The 24,924-nt window shown below is 47.9% G+C and overlaps 1 protein-coding gene across 3 annotated transcripts in view; it reads left to right on the forward strand.

Moving 5' to 3' along the window:
• Positions 1-24,924, forward strand: part of KDM6B (lysine demethylase 6B) — a 950,060-nt gene that overhangs the window by 357,681 nt on the left and 567,455 nt on the right. For 2 of the 3 annotated variants that reach the window (XM_085639042.1, XM_085639045.1), the window contains exon 1: positions 19,332-19,732. The exons of the other annotated variant lie outside the window; for it this stretch is intronic. The gene's annotated coding sequence lies outside the window, so the exon portion shown is untranslated. Of the gene's footprint in view, positions 1-19,331; positions 19,733-24,924 lie in introns of those variants that run through there. 3 annotated transcript variants of the gene reach the window in all.

Here is a 24,924-nt window from a genome sequence, read left to right on the forward strand (position 1 = left end):
CAGACAGTGGTATCAACACAACGGAGATCTCAGGGAGTCAGTCAGGATCTCCAGAGAAACTGCAGCGGATCTGTCTTGGTAGAGCGTGGAGGGCAATCTGTCTCAAGGAAAGCCCTTTCATCTTCCTCCATCAGTGGCCACAGTGATAACGGATGCCTCTAACCTAGGGTGGGGTGCTCATCTGGGGGATCTGGAGATCAAGGGTCTTTTGTCTCCAGAGGAAAGGTTGTCTCATATCCATCTTCTGGAATTGCGGGCGATACGTTTGGCGCTCAAGGCCTTTCTCCCGTCCAACCGCGGTCAGGCGGTTCAAGTCATGACGGACAACACTGCCGCGATCTGGTATGTCAACAAGCAGGGAGAAGTAGGGTCGTACCGTGTCTGCAGAGAGGCGTTGCGGCTCTGGTCCTGGGCTCAGGACCATCGGATTTGCTTGATGGCAAATCATCTGGCCGGGGTGCTGAATGTGCGTGCGGACAGTCTGTCGGCTGTTCTCCGTCGACCACGAGTGGAGACTTTATCCGGAGGTAGTTCGACGCATCTTCCCGACGTGGGGAACTCCTCGGGTGGATCTGTTTGCAGAACGACAGGCAGTGCGCATTCTCGAGAGTGGCAGTCTCCAGTTTCCGATGCAGGGAGTGTTGGTGGACGCGTTTCAGTTGAGTTGGAGCTCACAACTCCTTTACGCGTTTCCTCCCATACCCTTGATTCCTCGGGTTCCGAGGAAGATTCACCAAGACCGGGCTCAAGTTATATTGAACGCCCCGGACTGGCCAAGAAGGGTGTGGTACACGGATCTTCTTCACCTCTCGTTGCACCCTCCGCTCAGTCTCCCTTTCAGGACAGACCTCCTCTCTCAGATGGAGGGGCAGGTTCTATGCCCCTACCTCCTGAGCCTGCACCTTCATGCCTGGAGATTGAACGGGGCAACCTGAATTCTTTTTCTCTCCCGGCTGACGTGGTTGATGTTATTTTATCGGCCAGGCGACACTCCACCAAGTCTATCTACTCCTACAGGCGCTTGAAATTTGTTAGATGGTGTGGAGAGAAATCTATTGATCCTCTGAAAGCGCATCTTTCTGATGTTCTTTGTTTTTCACTTCATTTGGCTCAGCAGGATTGTGCTGTAGCCACTGTTAAAGGATATTTGTCGGAATTTCTTTGTTTGCCCGATCAGCCTTCTCTTTTTAAGTCTCCAATAGTCTTAAGGTTCATTAAGGGGCTTTTACGAGCATGTTTCCGCCCGCTCCTTTTATTATGCCCCAGTGGGATTTAAATCTGGTGTTGACTTTTTTAATGGGTTCTACGTTTGAACCTATGCGTAGTTGTCCTTTGAGACTACTGACATTTAAAACAGTCTTTCTGGTGGCTATCACTTCGGCTAGGAGGGTGAGTGAGCTCCAGGCTTTGATTTCAAAGCCTCCTTTTCTGACCATACATGCTGAAAGGATGGCACTCAGGACCAGGGCTGCTTTTCTGCCTAAGGTGGAAACTCCCTTCCATCTAGGACAGTCCATTACCCTCCCTACTTTCTATCCTCCCCCTCACCCTTCCAAGGAGGAGGAGGAGAGGCTTCATCGTTTGGATCCAAAGAGGGCGATTAGCTTCTATTGGGATAGAACAAAGGACTTCCGTCAAGATGATCAGCTCTTTGTTGGATATGCTGGTCGTATGAAGGGCAAGGCAGTGCACAAGTGCACTTTATTCAGGTGGATCATCTTGTGCATCAAGATATGCTACTCCCTGGCTGGTAAGGCGCCTCCAGTAAGCATTAGAGCTCATTCCACCAGGGCTAAGTCGTCTATTTCTGCCTTGTCCAAGGGTGTTTCTGTATTGGACATCTGTAAAGTCGCAACTTGGGCCTCCATCCACACTTTCGCGAAGCATTACTGTTTGGATTCCGAGGTGAGGAGGGACGGCCATTTTGCGCGCTCTGTTTTGCAAGATTTTTTGGTATAGAAGGGTGGACACCCTCCTTCGGGGGTTGGACTGCTGTGGGATTCTATTCATAAGATGAGGAATCCACAGGCAGATGTATCCATCAGAAGAACAAGTTACTTACTTTCGGTAACGCTTTTTCTGGTGGATACAATATCTGCCTGTGGATTCCTCACTGAACCACCCACCTCCCAATTGTCCACCCTTTTATACCTTAAAAGATGAGTTATTGGTTATTTGATGTTTTTGTGTACTCAAGACTTTATTACCTCCGTTTGTCCTTTGTTGACTTTTTTGAAATGTGAGCTTTTTTATTTTATTTTACACTGACTGTATTGGTGTGAATTCTGTGTACTATATATGCATTGTCTCTATGGCCGGTCCGCCCATTTTGCCTCGGTGGCACGGAAAAAATGGGTGGCACTGATGTCATCACGCCGACGTGGTCGTCTTATGGCTCCAGTGACGTCATGCGGAGCCGCGTGCAGAGCCATGACGCTGAGACGACCTCGTCGGCGCGGTGAGCTAGGAAAAATTTCCGTGGAATGCTGGCGCAGGGGATATTCATAAGGTGAGGTATCCACAGGCAGATATTGTATCCACCTTAAAAAGCGTTACCGAAGGTAAGTAACTTGTTTGCCATCATGACGTGTGTCATCACAGCGCATGACGTCACAATGCGTGACATTACATGTGGCATCACTGGAAGTGACATCACAAGAAGTGACATCAGATATTAAGACCTCACACGTTTATCAGTTATATCATGAGTTAGTGCTTTAGGAAATTTAACAAATGAGATTGAGCATTGGGGTTGTGCCAAAAAAGTGGTGCAATCCCAACACAAACGCTGGGACTCAACTAATACATTGTTTTTTTAAACCCAGCCACAAAGAAATTGGCAACCAGGAGAAGCATGGGAGTAGATCTTTTCTGCTTTATTGGTTGCAAAGTCTGGATTTTAAAATATTTCATGGGGTTAAGGCATCTGCTGCAGAGGGGCCCTGTAAATCTCGGAGAATAATAATAATGGTGAGAACTCTGGAGGTTAACGCATTTGTTAGAGAGATCTGTGTTTTTGGTAGTTCCATATTCGAATCAAAGTAGTATAGAAGGTTAAGGTGTCTCCTGCACAACACATCATGTTACAAAAGAATTAAAATAGTTATTTGTGTAAATACTGGGACAAACCAACACATCTGGCATTCTTACAGTGTATGCACTTAAGCCTGCCTCTCTTAAGAACCTGTGAAGAGACAAGGTGTGTGCTTTTGTTTCCATTGTATTTGCATTTAAGTGTGAGGTCCCAGGACGCCTCCAGTCAGGATACTCGATCCAAAGGACATCTGATGGATGGCTTCTTAACTTCTACCTTTGTTTTGGCCCAGCTGGAAGTGAATAAAAAGCCCCATCACTGCCTGCACGTTGCTGCTGGGAATGGAAAGCAGACAATGTACAGGCGCTGCTGAACCTGTCCAGGTGTCTGAAAATTACACTGGGTCACGTTCATCACATTACTGTGGGGCCCTACTTCAAGGCAGGGTGGACGGCGTCCACCCTGTGAAAATAGTGGGTGGACGCCGTATACCCCCCGACTGGTGCCCTGCTTACATATGCTTTTGTAGATGCTATGGCTGTTAAAGGGCATATCTTTGCAGACAGCCACTCGTCTGGGTGAGGGGAGTTAAAGGTAAGACTAAAATATCAGGTCTTCTTAGGAAGGATGCCACAGGTCTTGTAAAGGTCCTCTTGATGCCAAATTGTAGCATTTGGAAGTAATAATCCCAATCACCACTTTGAATCATAGGTATTTGTGATGCTTGGAGTGGTAGATGAGCATGTGGAAGTATGCATTGTGCAGTATCCAGGGATGCCAAACTCCCAATTTCACAAGGAGCTAAGGAACCTTTTGAGGATACCAAGGTATAAGGTTTTTCTAAAACCCGTTCAGTTAGGGCAGATCTAAAATTGGATGTTAGTTGCTGGATTTCTTCCTGACAACGAAACATCTGGAGTAGAACTTCTTGTTTCTCTGGGATTTGGGACCTGGTTTGAAGGCCCCTTTTTCTATAGTGGGCAGTTCCAGCCTGAAGATGTTGGTGCATTGTCTTTCCTGCTGGCACTTGAGGAGGCTTCTGGTTGAACTCAAGGGTTTGACCAAATTGCCTTTAGTCTAAATCCTATCTATCTGATGTGTGGAGACGGGCAGAGAGGCTCCGTTCCCAGCCAGACTGCAAAGATGCTTGTGTCTTCTGTGGGTTTGGCAGCCACGTCCTGCACTGTGGTTACAGATAACTCCGGTGGTAAAATTGTTTGATTTATTGAAATTGGTATGTTAAATATCCTCCTTCACAAGAAGACTGGCCCCTGCCTCTGGCTTCGTAGCTGAAGAATTCTCAGCAATCTGGCAGTATCCGCCGTCCACATGCTTGCCTACCGGTGCCCACCACCGAAGGTCTGAATGATGAAATGCCCTGGTCACAAGTTGGATAAGCATCGTTTGGTTCTCCCACTGGGAACAGGTGCCATTAATAGACTTTGGGAACATTATGAGGGGAATCACCATTCCCTACACTACTACCTACCCTCCCCAAACCGAATCAGCTACGTTTAGGATATGGAATGGTGTATTAGACCGTACTAGTGCCACCATCTGTAATTTGATCTTTCTTTTCAACAATGATTTTGGTGGTCCTACTCGAAATACCTGTTCATTTAAAACGGGGATACTCAAAGTACGGCCCGGGGGCCGCATGCGGCCCTCCTGACCTTTACATGCGGCCCCCTGGGCTGCCGTTTACTCGACTCAGCACTAACATTAATTTTTTATTTTAAATATACAGCGGAAAGTTAATTGCAGTTAGGGAAAGGAAGTAACTAGGCCCTTAACTTTAGGAACAACTTCATTTGTAAAGACAGCCACTAGATATACATGCATTGCTTCCCCTACACCTACTTCACACCCCCTCTGGCATCAGTGCAGCCCTCAGTCACACCATAGACCAAGTTTTGCGGCCCCCGTGAAAATGTTTGTGAGTACCCATGATATAAAATGATTGGGTGTTGAACACTATATTTGACTATATTGTTTCTTGTTTTTTGCAATCCCAAAGGCACAGTCTGAAGAATATTCACCTTTTTTTGCATACAAATACATCAAGAAAAAGAACTGGTAACAAGCTACAAAAATTCCAAAAGTTATTTCAAGTTTGGGATGAATAATTGAAGCCACTTGAGTGCATACATTAAATGGGCATATGACACTGTGACCTGTAAGGGTTTGAAGTTAACTGATCAAATAAACAAATAAAAGACCAAAAGATGGGATGTTGTAGTACGGGGGTTGGTAAGAACTGGCTCGATCTTGGCAAGCGACCTGGAAGAGGACTAAATAGGACTACTTTTCCCAAGTTCCCCATTGACGTGGACATATGACTCGTCACGTCTCAAAACGCCATGTTGCCCTGGCTCGATCTAAGTGCAGCAGCCGCCGGGCACAGAATCAGGAGAGGAAGTGCACCGGTGGCGACTAGGTGAACAAATGGAACCTGAGCCTGGATGAAGGCCTTTAACCAAGCTGATTTTGGAGTAATTACACTTTTCTAGCAATATGGCCAGTTCTACTAATGTTATGGAAATGGTTATTTCTATATTGATCACGACAGTGGGGGCAGAATTTGCGCTCAATAGGTATGAATTTGTAATATAGTAAGGTTAACCTAGGGATACTCATAAAGAATATACAAGAACCATCGCTAAAAATAGTATGCAGTATTCCGATTGTGACACCGCATATGTATTTATTTGGATTAAGGAGCAGATGTACTGTTGCAGAGTCAGGAATTGTGACATAAAGTTGTGCTTTATTGTAGGAGTCAGTAAGCAGCGGAAATCTGAGAAGTCTTCCACAATAATTGACTTGATGCAAAAACATCCAAGTAAGTAATATGGGCTGTCCTACTTAGAAATATGTTATGCTCCCATGTCTTACATTCTACCCCGCTTTGTTTCACACAAGTGTGTGACTACAGGAGTGGTTCCTCCCTGTTGTGACTGCTAGCGTTAGAACCCGACAGTATTAGGGAAAGTAGGGGCACTAGCTGTGCATGCTCGCCAGTGTGTTTTTCACGTGTCAACAGACCAATTTGTGCAAGGAACAAGAAAGTAAAATGCAAAACAGTGGTTACCAATTAAAAGGACAGACGTTTAGGGTTTTAAAGTTTAATTTGATATGTTTTCCTACAAGTAAAAAAACGCAGGACGGGCAGATAAGACTTAATCTTACCTGCATGTACAAATTAGTACTGACAGTAGGGGGTATCTTTGACTGCCCTGATGAAGGCCCTAGACCCTCTTTCTGAGGGATCTTATGAAGGCTGAAACAAATTGGCGATTGAAAAGTAGAGAGGATGTTTAAGACAGGTTGCCTGTAACATCCCCTTGTTTGTTTTTAATCCAGCCCTGTGTATCCAAAATAAATGGAATCCATGGGTTTATGCAGAGTTCATTTTACATAAAACTCTGAGCCCCTTATGTGACCAGAAAACATTTATTCTGATCTTCGTCTCAACATGTTTCAGACCACCATGTTGGTATCCTCGTAACATGGTGAGATGGACTGACCGATTTTTTTTTTTTTTTAAAGACCTTTATTTTGCACAGCTGTTTCATCTTACAGTATACATTCGCCACCCATGTTGGCCAATCAAGGAGACATTAGGCATATGCTTCCAGACATTATGACACAGCCATTCAGCCGGTAACCCGGGGGTCCGGCGGCGTTGTACATGGTGGTATTGGTACAGTCTTTAGGCAAGTATCTTGATAAATTACAGGTCTATGGTTTTCTGTTTTTTGCTTTTTCCTTATTCTTAGTATCGGTAACAGTGGTGACGCAGTGCTCCAGCCTGCATTGCGGCTGTTGCGGTCGTCCCCCAGGCCCTGATTGAGAATTGCCCTAATTGTCGTGGTTAATCTTAAACTTGGGGGTTCCCGGGCTGTACAGTGTCAGCGTCGTGTTTGCAACGCTGGCCGGAGCATAGCAGTAGTGTTGCGGTATAGCTCACTGAGGCATGAAAGTTGACGCTTAAGTTCGGCGAGTCTAGCCTACAGTGTCGTAGTTAGGGTCCATGTGCGGGGTGTATGGTGCGCATCTGTCCCCCTAGCGCTGCGCCCCTGAGGCCGCCGGTTATCGGGGTTATGTCCAGTATTCTACTCAAAGTGCCCTTGTCAGGATCTCACTGAGAGCTCTGCACGTACCCATCCTTGGTGGGGTGCGTATGTCATCGCATCTCTGCTGCCAGAGAGCGGTGTGTGCTTGCTAGGGTAGCGCTCCGGGGATACCGGACGACGCGCCCATCCTCTGTTTTCCGCGACAAGATAGGAATCTGGTCAGGGAACATGGCCAGTAAACAAACTGTTCCCTACGCTTGTGCGGCGATAGGGAGAGTAGGGGTTAGGGTTGTAACTTCAAGTGGGGTCAAGGAGAGGGGAGGGGGGGGAGATCATCGTGTGCTGTAGCGGGGGGGGTGGCAACTGTCCAGTGGGGCACAGCAGGCCTGTGCACTGTGTGTAGGAAGCAGTGGACGGGAGGGGGGGGGGGAGGGGCCCCCAGTCAGGACGTAGATCCAATGTTGCGGCGCCCACACGTAGTTCCTTGGTGTTCTGCTGTGCTGGGGGGAGAAGGGCCAAGTGTGGCGAGGCGGTTATGCCTTCTCGTCTGTGTTCCCAGCCAAATGTTATGTGTGCAACTTCAGAGCTGGGCAGCAGCGTTCGCTTGGTGTGCGATATCTGCGCGCTGATGTATCCCTAATGTCGGTCTCATTTAGGGCGGGAGCAGAGGTCGCCATAGTGGACTGACCGATGATGAAGCATGTCACTAAGTGTGGGTGAGGCCTTTCCATCCAAATCTTATTTTTGCTTCTTGTTCTATTAGATATAGTCTTGTTATTCCAGAATGAGTACAGGGATATACAGCCTGCTGTATTTTTTGTGGTTTTGAGTTTCATTGTGGAGTACAGTGGGAAGACTGCTAGCTCTCTTGTGTGAGACAGTCCAGCTAACCAGCAAGGACCTCAGAAATAGCTGGGAGTAAGAAGCAGTCTTCAGTATGTTCCAGGCACTTTTATCCCTTTGCTACAAGTTACTATGGAAGTTCTCCTGATGCAAGTGATACCGGATGCTGAAGATGCTCAATGATGCTGTGGCTGCCATGTGGTCGACCGAGGTCTTCTTGTGGCTACCCCATGGTCCACAGCGGAGGTGAGGCAGCCCTAGCCATGGGGGTCGACATCCCTTGAAGTTCTCTCCGTCCTGGCAAAAGTCCAGCCGCCACTGGGCTACTAGTCACTCAGTATTGCGGCCACAGGGGAATATTTCTTGGAGCAGTAACTTACCTTCTGGGCAACTAAGCTGCAATCCAACTGTTCTCCCGTTTCCAGCAGGCTCTGGTGCAACTTTGACGATTGGGCACTGGTCTGGTGTGCATGGTGATGAGAAACAGTGGCTTGAAGATTTGGACTACCAAGTTGCCCTAGCAGACTTCTTGAGCTGTTCTGGCCCTGTGCTGCAAACAGTAGGTCAGCCAACTGACCCTTGGAGTCTCCTGCTTCGGCTGGGCTCCAGAGACGACTTCTAAACGAGCCGGACACAGTAGGCACATTCCTTTCTCCTTTGCTAGCCACCAGGTGCAGCAGGTGCAGTTCGCATCAGCCTCTCTTCGCCAGGAACTTAGTGCAGCAGGGTAGTCTTTTTTCTGTCCTTCAAGTACAGCCGAGATCTGAGTTGTGTGTCCAGAGGTGCCATTTTATGCTCAGAAAATGCCCTCGGGGTAGGATGCGGTTGATGGCTAATGGGCTAGCAGGTACCCTTCCTCCGATGACCACTTCCTACGAAGTGTGGCATTTGGCTACTTAAAGATGCATCATTCTACCCACTTCAAACCTGGCTTAACGCTTCTCACGTCCAGAGCTCCCTACCCCAACTCAGAGCTGTGGCTATGAAGGGGGCTACACGCCCCTGGAAAATAAGTTTGGCAACAGGCTTTCCCTTCCCTGTCCCTAATGTCAGCCTGTCTACCTAGACATTAGAGCAGCCCCTTTCAAGTATTTCCGATTTGCCCTTTGAATGCAGCTTCTCCTTTGAAACTTGCGTTTTGGGCTCACTCTTATGTGGCTTCCTGCAGAAAGGAGGTAACACCTTTCTCCTGTGCAGGCTTCTATTGTAACCTTTCCTGGGAGTTGTTTGCACTTCTCCCCGGGAGGGCAGAAATCTGACTTGGAGACAAATCCCCATGTGCAACCTAAGGGCACAAAAGACTAAAGGCAACAAAGTGGCAACTTTATTAAAGTTGCACACTGCAACAGATTACATTAATCCTGACTTCAGAATCATGTCTGACTTATTGTAACAAATTGTTTGATAACTTGGTGTACCAATTTAGGTCGCACCGTTCCTGAGCTAGCACAGCTGAGGGATCGGCATGTAACTCTGTACTCGCCAATTGGGCAACCAAGTCTTTCCCACAGTGAAAATGACAGTTTTGCGTTTTTACTGTCAGAACATGTAAAATACATGTTCTGCTGGCAAAATATGCTGCACCCTGCCATAGGGCTCGGTAGGCCTGCCATAGTTGTGACCTACACATATTGCAGGGGGGGTTCACTTTGCAATTGCTTTAAATGACAACATTGGGCTAGCAGTGTAAAACTGCTCTTCCAGTCCACCATTGCAAACTAGAAGACTCATTTTACCTGTGTCACACCCAGGCTGGAACAACCACTGCTGCAGTCCTTAGAGTGGCCCTCTGACTTGCAGCACCTGGTACCATATACTAGGGACTAATACCTTATGCCAATTGGGCATAAGTCAATGCAATATGCACGTCTTAGAGTCTGGGCACCGACACTGAGGTCTGGTTAGCTGGCCTCAGTACACTCTGTTGGAAAACCAACTGCATCAGTTCAAAAACTTGGGGGTGACTATACAAAATATGCATTTAATTACACAACTGAATAGACGAGTATTCTTAAGAAACAAGTCAAGTTTGTGGAAAGAAACTACCTTTAAAGTACTTTTTAAGAGCTATCCTTAAAATTATAAACCTGTATTTACTTTGCAACTATTGTTTATCTACCTGAGCAACTGGGAAGGATCCTCATCACTTTGAAAGACTTAAATATTTTCCTCATGGCGCACATATTTTATTAAGCTAGCGATATAGGTTAGTGAAGTGGTTTGTTGACATCCATGTAAACTGTATAATTCTGATGAATGTTTGTTATATTGCAGTTTCACTGGATCTGAAAAATGTTTCTACAGATGATTAGGCAAATTACAGATTATTAACTAGACCATGTCCCATATTTTATCTGTTAATCGACCCAAAAGCGTAATCGTAATCGCTTAAAGATTAAGGCCAGACTGCTAGCAGAAAATATTTTTTCCCCCAAAGGCTTTTGATTTCCTGTTTGCGAGTTAGACTGAAATTCCCCAGGAGATAGTCTGGAAATGTCGTGAGGCCTGGACTAACGGAGTTCCTGGTGGGATGGCCTTGATAGAATGGATCACCAGGAGCAGGTCTATAGCACCTAACCACGAGTTTGTTCACTGCAAGGGAAGGAGGTGGCTTCTCCCAGGCATCCAATACTTGGTCCAGTAAGGCATAACTGAAGTGTAGAAAGTGGTCAGAAGTTTGAATAGCTGATTGGAAGACTTCAGGGAGTGTGTAAGCTTTCATCTCTACTGAAGGTAGAGGCAGTTCCAAAACTTCTGCAGACTTTGTTATGACGGAGTTGTAGGAAATGAATTCTGGTGGAGGAAGACCAGAGGGGTCAACAGTCTCCAACACTGGAGAAGTGTTGTTGTCATTGGCATCCCTTATTTCTTTAAAGTCTGGATCTTAAGAGATGTATTGCACACAACACCACTGCCATTAGAGTCCAGCTGCAGGTCGTCTAAAGGGACTAAGTGGCTGCCAAAAATATTCTGGATCATTTCTATAAAGCGCTGCTCTGCGACCAGCCTCTGTGCTTCCCTGAAATGTAGGCAGGATCGTTGTCTGAAGTGTCGACACTGAAGGACCATGTGCAGAAATCGGCGCAGGCATCATGGGGGGGGGGGAAGCCATAGCCCTCCCTGATGGCATTGTCCGTAGCAGTCAGAAGGGACAAATGGCCCTGAGGGAAGCTCCACCGGCCGGGGACCGTAAGGGAGCCCTTGAGGTCCTAAGGGGGCCAAAGGCCCGCCGGAGGGACCATGGCCCTCCAGAAAACATCAAACATTGCATTAAGGTATAACCTGGGGTCCGCTTCCAGAGTCGGAGTTCCAGGTAGGCCTCGGGCCTCAGATGTTTGTAGCATTGAAGGCATGGTAGCTGGTGCTGAGTCTGTTGGAGACTCTGGCGCTGGTTCCTCAGACAGGATAATGACTAATTCAGGCTCCCATGACCAGCCTGTTGGGTTGAGGATTGCCTAGTAGACTTGTCCTAGAAGATTGCTGCTTTGAACATTAGGCATGTATTTTATTTTTATGTTTTCGCCGCTTTCCCCCCTCAATGACCGTGATGCTGACTGAGATCTCGATTTTTGACTGGCTCGACGGTCGTCATATGCTCTGGCCATAAAGAGCCTAGCCTCTCGCTCTTTGATGGCCTTGGAGTGCATGCTTAGGCATGACTCGCACGACTTGGTGTTGTGCTCACTACCCAGACACCATAAACACACGTCATGGGGGGGATCAGTTATTGGCATTTGTCCCTCACAATCTGCAGGGATTAAAACTGATCTCTTGGGAGTAACGTTCTGTCACTGTACCTAAGAAACTATTGAAATAAAGATATATCTGAGAAGAATGTTCTTTCAGCATGAGCTCTGAATCCGTGTCGAAAGCTGGAGCACACTCATTATGGCTGCGGTGATGTGTCAAGGCCATAGTTTCCAGCACCAGCATTGAGCCAATGCCCTGTGCCAGCGTTGAAAGAGCTATTGAGAACGTTAGAGTAACCAGTCTGTGCTTGGGATATTTAGAAGTTGAAGAATCTGCAGGTAGAATCATCAATCAGAAGCATATGGGTACAAGTGTCGTGAAACATGACTGCCATCTGTGGAACTACAGTAGTGCGAGTAATTTCGGAGAAGGTGAAAACGCAATCTGTAAGATCATCAACCCTTGGCACCTGCCAACTCACTCCAGTCTGATTGTAGTGTCACAGCGTGAAGGACCAGAATATAAACCTTCTGCTTCAGAGACTATGCGGCATTTTAGAGGCCAGCTCTACATCTGGGCATGAAGGCCATAGACAAGTTTGACCCTCTGGTGCAACTACAGGCCATCATTGTGCGTGATGATGAATCCACCCCTCTTTTTGGGCTTGTGCCCATAACCATAGTCTCTTATTGCTCCACAGACTCCAGAGATTAGCACCTATGATTTGCACGTTGGAGGCGGTCTCTGTCACAGTTCTAGTCTCCAAACTCCTCCGCATCCCTCCACAGTTGAACCTGCTTTTTCCACTTAACTGGTGGTTGTTGAGAATGAGAATTTACCCAGGCGGCCAGAGGTGAGCTTCACTGTGGGAAGAAATACAGGAGGCGGGTCTCCCTTTGTGCTCAGACAATTTAAATTCGCTCTGAAACACAGAAAGCTTAAGACGTGGGAAAACACCAGGAGACACCAGTTCCGTCTGCAATCACCCGTGCAGTTTTCAGGACCTGAAAATCAGCCTTTGGCATCAGCAACTTACCACAAACGCTGTTTCAATCCAGGTATTGCCTGTTGTCTCTATTCCAATCACAACTGCTGGTCCTTCTGGGGTGGACGATTGTTCTCTGGTCCCCTCCCTAAAGAGAGACTACTCAGAAATCCAGACTCAGACTAGGAAACGGCCTCAGAACACCAGACTGACTGTAACGAAAGCACTAACACCATCAGGTTGGACTACGGCAACACTTTTAACGTCTGCATCTCCAAACAAATCCTACACAGACTCCAGAACACTGATGCAAGGCTTAGAATCGACCTCTCATGCTGCACCCACAGCACACCGCACCACAGGAAGCTTCACTGGCTCCCCTTTCATAAATCCAGCCAATTCAAACTTCTTACACACACCTACAAAGCCCTACACAACACAGGACCAGAATGCCTGAACAGCTGCATACGCTTTCAAAAACCCACCAGACACTTGTGCTCTGCTTTACTCTGACGTGCGCAAATTCTCAGGATCTGCAAAAGCAAGACTGGAGGTGGCTCATTCTCCTAAATCGCACCCAAGACATGTAATGACCTCCTTCAACACATCAGAGCCTCCTCCTCATTTTGAGTTATGCAAAAAGCTGAAGATTCGGCTCTTCATTTGAGCACCTTGGGGGCCACAAACCTACACACCTGCCCAAGCACCTAGATACCCTCTCAGGTGATTAATGCACTATATAAATCAATATAACATACCGTAAGCCTCAAGTGCCTACATTCTACCAGCTGGTACCAAGCAGTCCAGGCAAGCTGCTGGAAATACTGTCCGCTAGCACCCCCCTAAAGAACAAGCACATCTGTGCTTTGGTGGTTGCAACTGCACCATGTCTGGCTTTGGCCATAGAGCCCCAAGGCCTCAAGCAAGCCAATGGCGTGTGGAAGAGGCAGTCGCCAATCCTGAGATTTCCGAAGCACTAAACATTCAGAGATAGAGAACAGCCTGAGGGAGAAGAATCTCCTGTGTAACAGCCTGAGAACAGAAAAGCCTCTCGTGTCACATTCAGAAATGTGGAGAACATCCTGTGTAACAGTCTCAGCGCCGAGAGCCCCTCGTGTTACATTCAGACATAGATAGCCAGAGAGAGGAGAACGGAAGAGACTCTTGTGTTACATGCTGAAATTGGGAGAACCTCCTGTGTAACTTCCTCAGCGGAGAGGAGAACGGAAGAGCCTCTTGTGTTACATGCAGACATAGCTGGAACCCCCTTTGTAACACCCTTGAGCGTAGAGAACGAAAGAGCCTCTTGTGTTACATGCAGACATAGCTGGAACCTCCTTTGTAACAGCCTTGAGCTTAGAGAACAGAGAGCCTCTTGTGTTATATGCAGACATAGGGAGAACCTCCTGTGTAACAGCCTGAGCGGAGAGGAGAACGGAAGAGTCTCTCGTATTACATGCAGACATAGGGAGAACCTCCTGTGTAACAGCCTCAGCGGAGAGAACGGAAGAGCCTCTTGTGTTACATGCAGACATAGCTGGAACCTCCTTTGTAACAGCCTTGAGCTTAGAGAACAGAAGAGCCTCTCGTGTTACATGCAGACATACGGAGAACCTCCTGTGTAACAGCCTCAGCGGAGAGGAGAACGGAAGAGTCTCTCGTGTTACATGCAGACATATGGAGAACCTCCTGTGTAACAGCCTCAGCGCCGAGAGCCCCTCGTGTTACATTCAGACATAGATAGCCAGAGATAGGAGAACGGAAGAGACTCTTGTGTTACATGCTGAAATTGGGAGAACCTCCTGTGTAACAGCCTCAGCGGAGAGAAGGGAAGAGCCTCTCGTATTACATGCAGACATCGGTAGAACCTCCTGTGTAACAGCCTCAGCGTCGAGAGCCCCTCGTGTTACATTCAGACATAGATAGCCAGAGATAGGAGAACGGAAGTGACTCTCGTGTTACATGCTGAAATTGGGAGAACCTCCTGTGTAACAGCCTCAGCGGAGAGAACGGAAGAGCCTCTCGTATTACATGCAGACATCGGTAGAACCTCCTGTGTAACAGCCTCAGCGGAGAGGAGAACGGAAGAGCCTCTTGTGTTACATGCAGACATAGGGAGAACCTCCTGTGTAACAGCCTCAGCGGAGAGAACGGAAGAGCCTCTTGTGTTACATGCAGACATAGCTGGAACCTTCTTTGTAACAGCCTTGAGCTTAGAGAACAGAAGAGCCTCTCGTGTTACATGCAGACATACGGAGAACATCCTGTGTAACAGCCTCAGCGGAGAGGAGAACGGAAGAGTCTCTCGTGTTACATGCAGACATATGGAGAACCTCCTGTGTAACAGCCTCAGCGCCGAGAGCCCCTTGTGTTACATTCAGACATAGATAGCCAGAGATAGGAGAACGGAAGAGACTCTCGTGTTACATGCTGAAATTGGGAGAACCTCCTGTGTAACAGCCTCAGCGGAGAGAACGGAAGAGCCTCTCGTATTACATGCAGACATCGGTAGAACCTCCTGTGTAACAGCCTCAGCGGAGAGGAGAACGGAAGAGCCTCTTGTGTTACATGCAGACATCGGTAGAACCTCCTGTGTAACAGCCTCAGCGCCGAGAGCCCCTCGTGTTACATTCAGACATAGATAGCCAGAGATAGGAGAACGGAAGAGACTCTCGTGTTACATGCTGAAATTGGGAGAACCTCCTGTGTAACAGCCTCAGCGGAGAGAACGGAAGAGCCTCTCGTATTACATGCAGACATCGGTAGAACCTCCTGTGTAACAGCCTCAGCGGAGAGGAGAACGGAAGAGCCTCTTGTGTTACATGCAGACATAGGGAGAACCTCCTGTGTAACAGCCTCAGCGGAGAGAACGGAAGAGCCTCTTGTGTTACATGCAGACATAGCTGGAACCTCCTTTGTAACAGCCTTGAGCTTAGAGAACAGAAGAGCCTCTCGTGTTACATGCAGACATACGGAGAACCTCCTGTGTAACAGCCTGAGCGTAGAGAACCGAAGAGCCTCTCGTGTTACATTCAGACATGGGGAGAACCTCCTGTGTAACAGCCTCAGCGGAGAGGAGAACGGAAGAGCCTCTCGTGTTACATGCAGACATATAGAGAACCTCCTGTGTAACAGTCTCAGCGCCGAGAGCCCCTTGTGTTACATTCAGACATAGATAGCCAGAGATAGGAGAACGGAAGAGACTCTCGTGTTACATGCTGAAATTGGGAGAACCTCCTGTGTAACAGCCTCAGCGGAGAGAACGGAAGAGCCTCTCGTATTACATGCAGACATCGGTAGAACCTCCTGTGTAACAGCCTCAGCGTCGAGAGCCCCTCGTGTTACATTCGGACATATAGAGAACAGCCTGAGCGTAGAGAACCGAAGAGCCTCTCGTGTTACATTCAGACATGGGGAGAACCTCCTGTGTAACAGCCTCAGCGGAGAGGAGAACGGAAGAGCCTCTCGTGTTACATGCAGACATAGGGAGAACCTCCTGTGTAACAGCCTCAGCGCAGGGGAGAACGGTAGAGCCTCTTGTGTTACATGCAGACACAGGGAGAACCTCCTGTGTAACAGCCTCAGCGCCGAGAGCCCCTCGTGTTACATTCGGACATATAGAGAACAGCCTGAGAGAGGTGAACGGAAGAGCCTCTCGTGTTACATGCAGACATAGGGAGAACCTCCTGTGTAATATGTTATGTTATGTTATTTTAATTTATTGAGCGCACAGCTACTCGGAAGTGTCCCGGCGCTAACAACAAACAAGGCGGCCAAACTACAGATATCCATCAAAATAGCAATGTCTTCAGGGATTTTCGAAACAAGTGCGGATCACAAATAGCCCTCAAAGACAAGGGAAGAGAGTGCCAAGCGAGGCAGGCTCTGCGGGCAAACGAATTGCCCCCCATACGAACCCGCTTAAATTTAGAGGTCTCCATAAGCAACAAAGAGGATGACCTCAGCTGTCTCCTAGGGATATAAAAGGAGAATCTGTCCTGCAGATACTTGGGGCCCAAACCATAGAGGGCCTGTTGAACAATGGAAAGCATTTTGAATTTGAGGCGAGATTCCACGGGGAGCCAATGAAGTGTCCGAAATTGAGCCCGAGCACTTTGCCAGGGGACAGACCGCCCAGGAGTCTGGCTGCCAAATTTTGGACCACCTGCAGTTTCGTTACAAGGTAGCCCGGGCAACCTACCAAGAGGGCATTGGCATAATCGAGGCGGGAGAGAAGCAAAGCACGCACCACCGTCTCTCTGTCCCTAACTGGGAGCAAGGGTAGAAACTTCTTAAGACTCCTCAAGAGCCCAAAGCAAGTGCCAGCAAGTTTTTTTATATGCGAGGCAAAGTTCAGGTTTTCGTCGAACCAGACGCCAAGATTTTTAACCGCTCCATTGATCGCCGGAGGACAAGGAAAGCCGGAAGGCCAGAGTCTTGCTCTAAATTCAGAGGAAAAAGAGCCGAAAAGCAGGACTTCAGACTTTGCCTCGTTACATTTCAACTGTGCATTGGCCAGCCACTGGAAGACAGAAGATAGGCATTGATGAGGTCTAACCACCGAGTCGTCCGCCTTATTCCAAGTGAACAACAATTGGGTATCATCCACGTAGGCCATCACTTTAGCCCCCAGAGACTCCGCCAGAAAGACGAGCGGAGTCATATAGATGTTGAAAAGCAGAGGGCTAAGTGATGACCCCTGCGGCACCCCTGTGGTAACCCTCAAAGGGACAGGGGCACAAGGGGGAATCCAAACCTGCTGCATCCTGCCCTCCAAAAAAGAGCTGATCCAGAGCAGAGCATTCCCAGATATTCCGATGTCAGAGAGGCGATCGAGGAGCATGGCATGAGGCACCGCGTCGAACGCCGCCGAGAGATCAAGCAGTATTAATGCTGCTCTCCCGCCGGCGTCCAAACACTCTCGAATGGATTCTGAAACCTCCAACAGAGCGGATTCGGTACTGTAGGAGGCACGGAAGCCAGACTGCGCCGGATGAAGAACACCAGCCCCCTCGACAAAATTGGTCAGTTGGAACGTGACCGCCTTCTCACAAACTTTAGCCAAACTGGGCAAAAGCGAGATAGGTCGATAGTTTTCTGGGAGCAGCGGATCAAGGGATGGCTTTCTAAGAAGTGGCAGAATTAAGGCATGTTTCCATGCCCTGGGTACATGTGCTTCCCTAAGTGATTGGTTGACCAAGAAATTAACCTCAGTGTTGGCAGTATCTGCCACATCCGAGAGTAATCTGGCCGCGCACGGATCATTCGGCGAGCCCGACTTAAGGGCTTTAAGAATTTTGAGGGAGCTGGACAAATCAATCGGACAGAACTCTGAAAAGCTACTGATCGGAAGAGCCCTAAGCAGGATGGGGACTAGCTCAGGACTAGCCGACTTCCTTGAAGATCGAAATGTCTCCTGAATGCTAATAATTTTGTCCTTGAAAAAAGATGCCAGAGTGTTACACCAGGTATCCGAGACAGGGGCCACAGCTACCTGGGCACTAGGAGCTAGGAAACTCTGCACTATAGAAAAGATCGCTTTAGAGTTATTTGCCCGTTCAATACGTGCGGCATAGTACAAGCCCTTGGCCTCCCTAATCGCTCTGTAACAGAGTTTTTTAGATCTGAGAAGCACTTTATCTAGGTATAGGTATCCACCGATACGCCAAGACCTCTCTGCCACTTTGCAGGTGTGCTTAAGACTCCTCAACAAGGGAGTAAACCATGGCTTAGAAGGAGCCTCTCTTCTCAGCTTAACCGGCCCAGCTGCCGACACCACAGCACCTGAGATCCACTCATCGAATTGAGTGACATTGACATCCATATCTGTGCCAAAGGTGGACCGAGAGGCATCAAGTGCGAGGCTGAGCTGAGTAGAAACCACCTTCTTTGAGAGGGGCGGGCGTTTACTATTAGCCGGTTTCCAAAAGTCTTGTAAAGGCCAGGAAAAAAAGATAGGAAAATGATCCGACCATGCCACAGGACGCGGCTTCATGACCGAGGTAGGGAAATTAGTGCCAATGATATCCCAGGGTACGGAAATTGTCCTGTGTAGCGTGAGAAACAAGACCACAAGAGGCAGGTGCTAGGAAAATGTGGAATTTAGACCCTCTGGAGGATTAAAAAGTTTGACAAAAATAAAGAATCTATAGGAAAAAAAGGGCAGGACGAGAAAATGAAAGGAATGTAAAAAGTAATCAAAGGGTGAAGCTGGGAAGAAAAAGACACGGAACAATAGAGTAAAAAAACAAGACAGCTGAGGGCGAAATGAAGAAACAGAAAAGGGCACAGACCGAAAAGAGACAGGCGATGCAACTTCTGGGAAAAACAAAATGAGTAAGACAATCAAGTGGCGTAAGATGCATTGAAAAATGGACATAGCTGCGTGCGAGAGACGCAACGTAGAAACTGAAAAGGAGACATCTTGGAGGAGAAAATCGAGAGCGCGCTAGGACCCAGAGACCTCGTCGCTCCTGCCAGTCCCAAGGATAAATTCTATGTGACTGGGAGGGAGGGAGAGATGGGGAGGAGGAGGTGCAAAAATGTGTGAGGAGGAGGGAGTTGGTGAGGGAGCGAAAAAGAGACGAGGAGGAGGGACGGGGCCTGGTCAGAGAGGGGGTGGGGAGCGGAGGAGGAGGGTCTCTCTGAGCTAGAGAAGAGGGGGCTGGGCAGCAGCTAAACCTTCCCTTCTTTGTTTGACTACAGACTAAAAAAAAAAGCCAGAAAAAAGAGGGTGCGAGAGAGAGACGGGGAGAGACAGAGTGGGGCTGCTGTGCCTGGAATTAGATAACTAACACAGCCCCGCTGCTGCTGCCCAAACCCGCTGCTGCCTTTTTTATTTCAATTTTTGTGCATTCTTTTCTTGAACCCTCCTAGTTTGGAGAAAGGAGTGAGAGCTGCCATTATTCCCCTGCAGTGCCAGAAGGACAACAGAACAGGATATAACCAGACAAAGCGAAGACACACAAACAAGCAGACAGGAAAAAAAAAAAAAAAAAACGGGAGAAGCAAACAAAAAGATCACCCCAAAAAAGAGCCTGAAACGTAGCAAAAAAAAAAAAACAACAGTGGGAAAAATAGCAAGCACAATCGCAGCCATCGCAGGTAAAATGTTATGTTTGTTTATTTAATTCTCTGAGTGTTTTTCCCTGGGTGTGTTTTTTTTTGTTAGCTTGAAGTGGGTGCTGCTCACGAAACAGCCCGTTCCTGGCGTTTGTTTAAGTTGTTGTACGGTTATAATCTGTTCTGTCCTCTGCTCCTTTATTTATCATTGCTTGCAAAGTGTGCATGTTTAGCGGGTCTTTTTATTGCATGTTCGTTGATACGTGTTGGGTTTCTTTTCTGCCCAGTGCATACGAGCGTGATCAAGACGGCGAAGTCAGCTGGTGTCTCGTTTAAAAGGAATTTTCTTGGGAAGTGTGTGTGCGTTTGTGTGTGTACAAGGGCTGAAAAGGAGAATGTGGCCTGTTTTTGCTTTTCTCCCGTGCCTCTGCTTTTTAGCTGGGACACTGGCCATGTTTCTTGTGATTTAAGGTTTTAAAGAGCCCGTCCCGTGGGGGAACTTGGGGGGAAATCAGTGAATAATATTAAGTTTTTATTAACTGTTTGATGCCTGGTGTTGGGGTGTCTGCTTTCTATTTCTTTAGTGCGTTTCTGCATGGCTTGCTCCAGGGTGGGGGTCATTTTCTGATTTGTGAGGGGTTGTTTTGGTCATTAATCAAGATGTTTCGCCTCAGAAGTGTGTGTTGGGGTGGATAGGTTTCGGTGCATTTGACATACTAGTCGACTTAAAGGTTTTTATGCATACTGTAAGTTGTTTAATTGTTCAGTGGGAAGTTCGCTGTTTTGGGGGAACAAATTGTGGTTGAGATGTAACTGTGGGCGGAGTTGCGAAGAAGGGGTGGATGTGCTTGCAGAGGGTGTTGGTGATTGTTCAACTTTGCAGGCTGCTGAGCGATGGGGCAACAATGGAGTATTGTGGCTGGGAAGGGGTCAGCTGTGGTCATGGCTCAGGGAGCATTTTCCTTCTTTTGTGCTCCTCTACGGGAGGGGGTGTGGATAATTTTAGTGCAGTTCCCCTCCACAGAAGACGCTGCACTAACTCCCCTCCGGAGATGCCCCCCTCTAAAAGTAATGTCTTCAAGGGGTTTCCATTGGATGCTTTTATAAGTTTGGAGGAGTTCCACGGGGTGTGTGTCTTAGCTGTTCATAGAGACGGGGGGGGGGGGGTGCAGAGCCCCCCCCCCCCCCCCCCCGCCGACAGGTCCTGGCCAGACAAACGCCACAGTCCCTTTACTCTCCACCGCCGTCCCAGTGTCTCCAGAATCACTCTTGCGTTGTCAATAACATTGCAAATGTTGTGAGGGGTTGGACTTTCGAACTCCACCTTTACCCTGATTTCACAACGTTATTCGAGTTGCGTGCAGGGGTTGGAGGTTTACGCAGTCTCCATCCCCTCCTGTGTTTTGCAAGTGTTGGGGTTGTACACCGGGTCTCCAGCCATACACTTGTTGTATCAGTATGTTATTTTGTGTTTAGGGTCGGTGACATTTATTCACATAATTGTCTTTCTGGACGTCTGCTCTAATCTCGCCGAGGTTTCTATGGGATCCCTCGTGACTCCATATTCGCTGTTTCAGTTCCTAGGTCGTAGCCCTAGTCCACACTTTGTTGTCACGGTTGAGTTGTTTGACTCGGGCAGGGCAGCAAGTGTGTTTCTCAATGTTATGCCCCACCTGTGTGTGCGCGCAGAGAATCACGGGACCCTCTTGGTCTCCACCTTACCCAGTTCTCTCTCGGCATTACTTGCTGTGTGTGCACCCGGGGTTGATGGATGTCTCCGGCCTTACCTTCTTACTGCCTCCATTACAGCTGGTTGTAACTGCTGCTGCTCTGCCCTCAGCCTCACGCGTGTTTTCAGTAGTAGTTCTGTGCTGTAGTGATAGAGGGCACGGAAGTGCGTCTACCTTATCACCTGCTTTAACCCTTGCCCACCCCCAACCTCTTACGCCTTGTGTATCTGTGGTGTTAAATTGGCCTCAAACGTTACCCTTGTTTTCGCCCTGCCCGGCTTTCAAAAGTTTTTTTGTCACCTTGTTGCAAATTCGATGACCTCGCCCCCTCCTCCCCCATTTGTCCTTGGCATATTGGAGGGGGCAACCTAGGCTCCAGCATTTCCTGTCCTTTTCAGCTGTGCTGGGGGGAGGTTCTTCTTGCAAACAATTTTCACTAACTTTGCTCTGCTGTTTTTGACTGGGATCTGCTGGAGAGAGGTTGCTTTCCCTTGCCTCTGCACCCAATGTTTAACAATTTGGCGGAGATTGAAGGAGGGCTTAATAGCGTCCCTGCTCCACTGGTTAATTTCTCAGTTGTTTTCCAAATAAATTGTTACAAATACATTCACAGAATTATATATACGGTGGCGTTCGATCACTCCTCTACATCCATTGGTCTGTATACTGTCATTCACCTTTTGTTTCCGCCCACCATCGTATACAGCGTGTGGCAGTGGGACAACCCATTTCATCCCTTGGCTGTTTCACCCTTGAGTGACGGTATTCACATGATCACCGATTGAAAAGAAGTGCACTTTAGTTCCAGGGTTCATTTGTCTGGGCCAGTGGGCAACTATTTTTTTTTATATTGTTAAGTTTTGCCGTATTTTTTTTCTTGCACGTTTGCAAGAAAGAAACGCTTGTCTAGGCCAAACTTATTGGCTTTGTCATTGCTTGTTTATATGTACTGTTTCCTTAGTTTATGATTTATACGGCGTTGTTATGCACACAGCGAGGGGGTGGGCGCAGCCAACCAAACGAGAGAGGGCTCCGACACTAACGCTCGGTGAGTTAATGTGCCCTGTCCGAAATCTGCGACTCGAGACACCTACTGGAGAACTGTGGGCTCAAATGTATATCCTGGGCTTAGATACACGGACTCCTACGAGCGCCTGAGACACCTGGCTCATGTGTATTCCGGTTCGCCCCGCCATGCACCTTTGCAACCGCGGTGCTTTATATAAACGTGTATGTATTTCGGTTCGTGGGGATAGTTCTATGCGTGAGACGGGAAAGGTGCTTTTTTCGGTTAAACCTTCCTTCCGCCTGCTCTGGGGCTCCATAGACCGGCTGTCTGGCAGGCTCCTGCCACTGCAGGAAGCCTGGCACCGCTTCTGCAGCTCGCTCAGAGGAGGCCAGCCGGGGACAAGGTGGGGGATGGGAGCTCTGCGGCACCTACGCATGCGCCCTGCGAAGACCTCGGGCACTCGTTGCGTACAGCGTGCGCGCCCCCGGTCTCTCCCCGCCCCATTCATGCTTCCCTCTTGTCTGGGGACCGGTCGGCTCCGCCCCGGCTCTAGTGCGCACGCGTCAACTCAGTTACTAGGTGGAAATCCAGCGCGCCTACGTATAATTATGGGACGTGCCCAGAGGCCGCTCTCCTGGCGGTGTGAGCGCTACTTGTCATCGTAAAAGGGATCACATAACACCCAGTTTTCTATGAAAATATCTAATAGCCAGAAGTAATGTTAGAAATACTTTATGAATTTTGAGGCGGTGCGAACCTATGTATAATGACGGTAGGTGCCCAGCGGTCAGTCACTTAGAGCGGGCAGTAGCGTAGACAAGAATACAGAACAGTATTTTTATGGACATATCGTCAAGCCATAACTAATGTTAGATTTTTTTTTTAATTGTGTATGACACTTGAGACGGTGCGTTTGCCGCGACTACTAAGCGAGGTCACCAACATTCGTGTGGTCTCCTAAGGCAGTGTAACCTGTACGCCTGGGATTTTAGTGAACAGCATTTCTGTGCTTTTGCAGGAGTCCTTCATCTTAAAATCATTTTGGGGCTTATTTCGGAGTCGGGCTCTATACAACAACGTAATCCGTGAAAGCCATTTCATGTGTTGTGCTCTGCCTACAACCTTTGAAGGTCTTTTAACTCTGGAACTCTCATCTTGTGCGTTGGCTACAATTCCAGAAGCCACATTTGGATCGGTTTCTAGTTACGGGGTGTATAACCTGCATCTTTGTCCAATTGTATTGCTGCTTGTGGATGCTGGGTCCAGCTCAGGAGGCCTCGTGGGCTTCTTTTCCAGTTTTGGAGATCACCTTTGCAGTATTGCGCTGCATGCAGCCCTAGATCAAGCCTAGTATTCTAGATTTGAATGTGGCCGCTGCAGTACTTTTTACGTGTTTTTCAGCCAACGCCTAGAATATCGCCAGCCGGAGAAAGCAACTAAATGTATTGTGTCCGGCTCCAGGGACATCACATCCAGAAGATTCAAGATCCATCGTGTACTTTACAGAAAATGAGCGACTTAATCATTCTAAGCTTTATTTTTGTACATTCGTTGGGTGACTAGTGAATTCAAGGACAAAGTTAGAAGCCCTAACAATTTAGCTAATGTAATTTAGTATGATCTCAACGGCCAGCGTGGTCAGAGCATAGAGGTTAAGTACTACCACGTTGACTTTCTATGAGAAGAGGGACTAAATGTCCTCTTGAGTCAATTCAACACTTTTTCTTCCAAAGTATAGTTACGATGGACCGAGTCAGAAGAAAGAAAAGAGGGACACACAAGCTACCCTTTCGGTCAGAGGGGGCATAGCATCAACTTGATAAAAGCTGAACACAGGTATAGGAGGAGCAGGCAGGAAAACTGCGAGTTTCACCATGCTTACTGGTAAGTTTTCTGTAGCGCTCTACTGTGGCTTTTGATTTCTGGCCGCATGAAGTGGTCTAAATAAAGATCCAATTTAGCCCAGAGTTTGTCTCCATTGATAATTTTGAAATGGGACAGTGACTTTGGAACCCAGCCATTGCTTACCATTGTTTGTCTTCATTGTCACTCTTGATTTGCTCGCTTCTTATTTATTAGATTGTGTGAGATTCCCTTCCTCTTCTTGTCTTAGTCCCTCCCCTGGAGCATGGACGCAATACTGTCCTTACATTTCTCAATTTTTCAAGTGCATTTTTTTTTGTTTAAGCATAATACAGGTTTTCCAGCTGTCTCCCTGATGTGATTTTCTTCCTCTCTCCACGCTGCTCGCTTGCGTGCGTGGTTCTCTCTCCCCCCCCCCCCCCCCAACCGCCCTCTGTGGTATCTCGCCTGCTTGTGCTCACTCCGCCCATGTTTTTTCTTCTATGTGCTTCTTCCCCCTGTCAGTTCCACTTCTCTCTCTTGCCCAATTGCTTTTCTCCCTCACCCTCCATGTTGCTCTCCCTTTCACTCATTTGCTCCACTCCTTGCCCGCTATGGTGCTTGCCACCCACCAGAAACCGTCTGTTTCTTTC

This window comes from Triturus cristatus, chromosome 12 (genome assembly GCF_964204655.1).
Source record: "Triturus cristatus chromosome 12, aTriCri1.1, whole genome shotgun sequence".
Classification (NCBI taxonomy): Eukaryota; Metazoa; Chordata; class Amphibia; order Caudata; family Salamandridae; genus Triturus; species Triturus cristatus.